We start from the raw sequence: 7,733 nt of genomic DNA on the forward strand, positions 1-7,733 counted from the left end.
TGTATAAGTTATGAAGAAAGCAATAGCAACAAACTAAACGATCAAGTGCTAAGCTAACGGAATGGGTCAAGTCAATCACATCATTCTCCTAATGATGTGATCCCGTTAATCAAATGACAACTCATGTCTATGGTTAGGAAACATAACCATCTTTGATCAACGAGCTACTCAAGTAGAGGCATACTAGTGACACTCTGTTTGTCTATGTATTCACACATGTATTATGTTTCCGGTTAATACAATTCTAGCATGAATAATAAACATTTATCATGATATAAGGAAATAAATAATAACTTTATTATTGCCTCTAGGGCATATTTCCTTCAATAATAACATTAGTTCGCTGACGCTTGGCGCGGCTAGGATTGGGTTGCTTGCTAAAAGAGCCTTTATTTCTTCCAATCCGGCTGTTGTTGTATCTGTCCACTCTAAGTGATTGGTGCGCCGGAGAAGTCGATAAACTGGCAATGCTTTTTCTCCTAGTCTAGAGATAAAGCGGCTTAAAGCTGCCATGCATCCAGCTAGTCTTTGGACCTGTTTAAGGTCTATTGGTGTAGCCAATTGTGACAAAGCTCGGATTTTGGCTGGATTTGCCTCGATTCCTCTACTGGACACAATGAAGCCCAGTAGTTTTCCATAGGGGACGCCGAAAACACATTTTTCTGGATTGAGCTTAATGCCATATGTCCGGAGATTGTCGAATGTGAGACGTAAGTCATCTATTAATGACTCGACGCGCTTAGTCTTGATGACGACGTCGTCCACATATGCTTCAACTGTCTTGTCGATTTGTTTCTCCAGGCATGTTTGAATCATGCGTTGGTAGGTGGCGCCAACGTTTTTGAGCCCAAAGGGCAAAGTGTTGAAGCAGAAAGGCCCGTATGGGGTAATAAATGTCATTGCGGCTTGGTCAGATTCCTTCATTTTAAGTTGATGGTATCCGGAATACGCGTCGGGGAAACACAGTGAGTCGTGTCCTGCAGTGGCATCAATAGTTTGATCGATGCAGGGGAGGGGGGATGGATCCTCAGGGCAAGCTTTGTTGAGGTCTTTGAAATCGACGCACAAGCGCCAAGATTTATCCTTCTTTGGCACCATCACCAGGTTTGCTAGCCAGTTCGGATGTTTTATTTCATTGATGAATCTGCCCTCGATTAGCTTGGCTAGCTCTTCCCCCATAGCTTGTCGTTTGGGTTCAGAAAAGCGCCGCAGTGTTTGCTTAACTGGCTTGTATCTCTTCAATATATTGAGGCTGTGCTCAGCCAACCTGCGTGGGATTCCTGGCATATCAGAAGGGTGCCAGGCGAATATGTCCCAGTTCTCGCGTAGGAACGCTTGTCGTGCGGCGTCCACCGTCGAGTCCAGTTGTGCACCAATGGAGGTTGTCTTCTTTGGGTCCGTCGGGTGGACTTGAAATTTGACTATTTCATCTGCTGGTTTGAAGGAGGTGGATTTGGAGCGCTTGTTGAGGATTACGTCGTCCCTATCCACCGTTGAGCGCAGCGCAGTTAACTCTTCAGCCGCAAGGGCCTCAGAGAGTGCCTCAAGGGCCAGGGAGGCTGTTTTGTTTTCTGCACGGAGGGCTATATCCGGATCACTAGCGAGAGTGATAATACCGTTGGGCCCGGGCATTTTGAGCGTCATGTACCCGTAATGAGGTATGGCTTGAAAGCGTGTGAACACATCTCGCCCCAACAGGGCATGGTATCCACTGTTGAAAGGGGCCACTTGGAAGGTTATCTCTTCGGACCGATAGTTCTCCGGCGTGCCGAATACCACATCAAGTGTGATTTTTCCCACGTATTGTGCCTCCCAACTGGGAATAATTCCTTGGAAGGTCGTGCTACTTCGCTCGATACAGCTCCTGTCTATTTCCATTTTACTGAGTGTATCCTCGTAGATGAGGTTTAATCCGTTGCCACCGTCCATGAGCACCTTGGTGAGTCGAAAACCGTCCACAATTGGATTGAGGACCAATTCGGCTGGTGCCCGGACTGACCGGGTTTTTGGTTCGTCACTGGCATTGAAAGTTATGGCCATGTCGTTCCAAGGATTTATTGTTGCGACTTGACAGACTTCGGTGAGGTCGCGGAGTGCACTTTTGCGCCGATTGTTTGAAGCGAAAGTCTCGAAGACCGTCAATACTCTGCAGTCATCGTGTTCCCGGGGGAATTGTTCTGATGTATTTTTGGTGAGGATATCCTCACCACTCTTGGCCACTTGCCGAAGTATCCAACATGCTCTAAGGCTGTGGGTAGGTATGGTATCCGGTGTTGTGTGTATTTTGCACGGCCTATCGAGCCATCCCTCCAGAACGGTTCTGTGCCCCGTAATGGGTTTGGATTTCTTTACTGCTGTGTCAGGCGCCCCGTGAGGGTGCATCCTTTTTGTCCGGACGAAAGGTTGAGTGGGAGCTGGCGGTTCCCAACAAGCTGCCGTACTATGGTTGCCAAGTCGGCAAAGAGTAATACATGATGGCGGTTGATAGCGTTCAGGATTCCTTCGTTCGTACAATTACTGCAGAACATTGAGATCACGTCTTTGTCGCGACAATCTTTGATCTTGTTCTTGACAAGGAGGAATCTGGCCCAAAAGTGATGGACTATTTCCTGAGACTGTTGTCGTAGGTATGTGAGATCGCGTATATCTGGGTGGGTGGGTGGATTTAAATCCGAACCCTGACCCAATTTGGGATCCGGAGTTTGAGAAATTTCCGAGCTTAATAGTTTGGGCTCCGGGAGATCGACCGATTTTTCAGGTCTACCGTCTGATTCCAAGTTCGGAGGTCAAGGCATGTCGTTCCGTGGGCAGGTATTCGGAACATAGTTCGTCCTCGGTATAGAGGGAGAGTTGTTGTTTTGCTACTCCACTACCGCTATCTGATGGGTGATCGATGGAGATTTGATTTCTCTCTGATCGGGTTTAAGCCCAATCCGACCGTAGTCTGTAGCGACCCCCAAGGCGGCAATGCGATCCAGGAGTTCGTTCAAGGACGATAATTCCGTTGGATCCATCTGTTTGGAGTATTCGGAGGCGATTTTCGATGAACCAAGGAGTCATTGTCGGCTCACCGGTTGAACGGGCGGTCATGATAAAGCCACCCAACCGGAGGGTTTGGCCTAAGGCCAGGGCTCCATCGGCGGTGATGTTGTCCTTGATCACAAGGCAAGCCATCAACCCTGACTTCGACATCACAATGGAACTCTCAATGAAAGTACCAATGTCGGTGTCAAAACCGGCGGATCTCGGGTAGGGGGTCCCAAACTATGCGTCTGAGGTTGATGGTAACAACAGACAGGGAACACAATGTTTACCTAGGTTCGGGCCCTCTCGATGGAGGTAAAGCCTTATGTCCTGCTAGATTAATATTGATGAGTATGGGGGTTACAAGAGTTGATCTACCACGAGATAGTAATGGCTAAAACCCTAGAAGTCTAGCCTATCTGATTATGATTGTCCCTACGGACTAAACCCTCCAGTTTATATAGACACCAGAGGGAACTAGGGTTGTACAAGGTCGGTTACATAGAAAGGAAATAGTACATCCGGCCACCTAGCTTGCCATCTACGCAAAGGAGAGTCCTATGCGGACACGGGAGAAAGTCTTTTGTCTTGTATCTTCATGGCCCAATAGTTCGGCCCATGTCCAACAGGCCAGCCGCTCGAGGACGCCTTAGTCCAGGACTCCCTCACCCTCCACCGGCTACTGTTCAACCAGCCCTCCATGGGGTCCTTTTCATCCACCACCAATCGGCTCGATCGGGGTCCTGTTCATCCAGCGGGAACGACCTCTACTACCCACGGGATCCTGTTCATCAAACTCCCCACCGAGAACTGTTCATCCACCCCCCAACAACGCTCACTGTTCATCAAGGGAAGGAGGCAGCAGGGTTCAATTGGCTTCAGTTAGAAGCAGTAGTGAAGGAATCACTCGGGTTCAGTTAACATCAAGGGATCGATCGTTCGGGTTCCGTAACGTAGCTAGTGCAATCGCTCGGGTTCAGTTAGAGCCCAACGCCTCGCTCGGGTTCAGTTAGAGTGCAACGCCTCACACACACGTGCGTACGTATGAGAGAAACGTGCATCACTCGCATCCTGACCGCCCATCGTAACCGGGAACTCCCCTGATATTTTCCTCGCCCTCGCCTCTACCATGGTTTTTTTGGTCATGGACGGCCCAAAGAATGTTATGCAACTGCGTCTCTGGCCCGCCCAGGACGAAAAGCCCATTTTCTGTCATGATTTTTTGTCATAGAAGTAGGAGACCACCACATCTATGATGATACCGGGTTTTGTCACAATTATCGTCATAGGAGTGTCATACGCATGATAGAAAAAAAATCGTTCGGCTCAAAATGTCACGGATGTATCTTTTTTTGTAGTGATTGCTCTTGTCAGTACATTTTGTCGTGTAACACTTGTACTTCCAGGGATTGGTAGTTGATTATGTAGCATCAATCTGCATCTTATCTTCATTATCCTCTATCCCTTCCAGTATTATCATATCTATAATTACTCTCTACGAAATGTAGAGTACAGGCAATAATTATGAATAAGATTATGTGCTGAAATTCTTGAGTTATCCTTCCCTTGACATGGAGAAGGGCATTATAAAGCCAGTGTTAACTGTTAATGTAAGTCAGTCTTTCTAAAGCCTTTATGCTCAATTGCTGTTTATTTTGCTCATACTCCCTATCATTTACTGTTGTTTAGTTTGTTGTTTCTATCAAAATGCATGTTTGCAAGAACCGTAAGTTCCAAGTTTTACTTGTAAAACCAAATTCCTTATTCATACCATGCACATTACTCAATACTACCTATATGTATGCTTGTTTTTGTGGATCTATAATCCAGTGTGTGATGAAGCAGCCCACGTTTGCACCTTGTCATCTCCTGTTTTATCTTACTGATGTGGCTGATGATATGAACAACATGCCATGCACATTAACCAAAATAGATACAATGATTGTCTTTGCCCTTCATCTATGCTTGTTATGTTGACATGGTAATCCAGTAGTGTGGTAAAGCTCCCCGCATTATGAACAATGCCAAATTATGCTATTGATATTTTGAACTTACTCTTTATTTTCTAATTTGAAATTGGATGGAATTGACAGCACAATTATAATATATGTTTATACATGTGCAAAACCTCTCATCTCTCTGCTTGTTTCAGGGTGATATGCCTGATGGCATGCACAAGTCTGCTGAAGGCTGTGAGACAACCCCAACATATATTGCAGCAAAGAAGGCAAAACATCTTGAAGATAGCGAGACAACTCCAAAGTCTTGTCTTGATGTGGTGTTCAAGTTACTTGAGACTAGTGCTACCTCTTGAGCATGCGTTGGTTTTCCCTTGAAGAGGAAAGGGTGATGCAGCAAAGTAGCATAAGTATTTCCCTCGGTTTTTGAGAACCAAGGTATCAATCCAGTAGGAGACTACACACAAGTCCCTCGTACCTGCACCAACAATCAAGAACCTTGCAACAGACGCGATAAAGGGGTTGTCAGACCCTTCACGACCACTTGCAAAAGTGAGATCTGATAAAGATAATAAGATAAATATTTTCGGTATTTTTGTTGTATAGATTGAAAAGTAAAGATTGCAAAATAAACGGCGACATAAATTGGCAAGTTGACGAGAAAATAATATAATGGAGAATAGACCCCGGGGCCATAGGTTTCACTAGTGGCTTCTCTCAAGATAGCATAATCTACGGTGGGTGAACAAATTATTGTCGAGCAATTGATAGAGAAGCGCATAGTTATGAGAATATCTAGGCATGGTCATGTATATAGGCATCACGTCCGTGACAAGTAGACCAAAACGATTCTGCGTCTACTATTATTACTCCACACATCGACCGCTATCCAGCATGCATCTAGAGTATTAAGTACATAAGAACAGAGTAACGCATTAGGCAAGGTGACATGATGTAGAGGGATAAAGTCAAGCAATATGATATAAACCCCATCTTTTTATCCTCGATGGCAACAATACAATACGTGCCTTGCTGCCCCTGCTGTCACTGGGAAAGGACACCGCAAGATTGAACCCAAAGCTAAGCACTTCTCCCATTGCAAGAAAGATCAATCTAGTAGGCCAAACCAAACTAATAATTCAAAGAGACTTGCAAAGATATTTAAATCATGCATATAAGAATTCACAAAAGAATCAAATATTGTTCATAGATAATCTTGATCATAAACCCACAATTCATCGAATCTCGACAAACACACCGCAAAAAGAATTACATCGAATAGATCTCCAAGAGAATCGAGGAGAACTTTGTATTGAGATCCAAAGAGAGAGAAGAAGCCATCTAGCTAATAACTATGGACCCGAAGGTGTGTGGTAAACTACTCACACATCATCGGAGAGGCTATGGTGTTGATGTAGATGCCCTCCGTGATCGATTCCCCCTCCGCCGGAGCACCGGAAAAGGCCCCAAGATGGGATCTCACAGGTACAGAAGGTTGCGGTAGTGGAAATAGGGTTTCGTGGTGCTCCTGGATGTTTTCAGGGTATATGAGTATATATATGCGAAATAAGTAGGTCGGTGGAGCCACAGGGGCCCACGAGGGTGGGGGCGCGCCCTCCTGCCTCGTGGATTCCTTGTTGCTTCCTTGACGTCCACTCCAAGTCTCCTGGATTGCGTTTGTTCCAAAAACAATCCTCGCGAAGGTTTCATTCCGTTTGGATTCCGTTTGATATTCCTTTTCTGCGAAACACTGAAATAGGAAAAAACGCAATTTGCACTGGGCCTTCGGTTAATAGGTTAGTCCCAAAAATAATATACAAGTGCATAATAAGGCCCATTAGACATCCAAAATAGATAATATAATAGCATGTAACAATAAAAATTTATAGATACGTTGGAGACGTATAAAGCATCCCCAAGCTTAATTCCTGCTCGTCCTCGAGTAGGTAAATGATAAAAACAGAATTTTTGATGTGGAATGCTACCTAACATAATTTTCAAAGTAATTCTATTTATTGTGGAATGAATGTTGAGAGCCGAAAGATAGAAGATAAAAGTTTAATATTGACATAAAAATAATAATACTTCAAGCATACTAACTAAGCAATTATGTCTTCTCAAAATAACATGGCCAAAGAAAGCTTATCCCTACAAAATCATATAGTTTGGCTATGCTTCATTTTCGTCACACAAAAATGCTCTCATCATGCACAACCCCGATGACAAGACAAGCAATTGTTTCATACTTTAGTAATCTCAAACTTTTTTCAACTTTCACGCAATACCTGAGCGTGAGCCATGGACATAGCACTATGGGTGGAATAGAATATAATGATGGGAGTTGTGTGGAGAAGACAAAAAAGGAGAAAGTCTCACATTGACGCGGCTAATCAACGGGCTAGGGAGATGCCCATCAATTGATGTCAATGCAAGGAGTAGGGATTGCCATGCAACGGATGCACTAGAGCTATAAATGTATGAAAGCTCAACAAAAGAAACTAAGTGGGTGTGCATACAACTTGCTTTCTCACAAAGACCTAGGGCATTTGAGGAAGCCCATTGTTGGAATATACAAGCCAAGTTCTATAATGAAAAATTCCCACTAGTATATGAAAGTGACAAAATAAGAGACTCTCTATCATAAAGATCATGGTGCTACTTTGAAGCACAAGTGTGGAAAAAATATAGTAGCATTATCCCTTTTATTTCTTTTCTCTTTTGGGGGGGGGACAATGCTCTATTAATGATGAT

Source organism: Triticum aestivum, chromosome 3A, assembly GCF_018294505.1.
Source record: "Triticum aestivum cultivar Chinese Spring chromosome 3A, IWGSC CS RefSeq v2.1, whole genome shotgun sequence".
NCBI lineage: Eukaryota > Viridiplantae > Streptophyta > Magnoliopsida > Poales > Poaceae > Triticum > Triticum aestivum.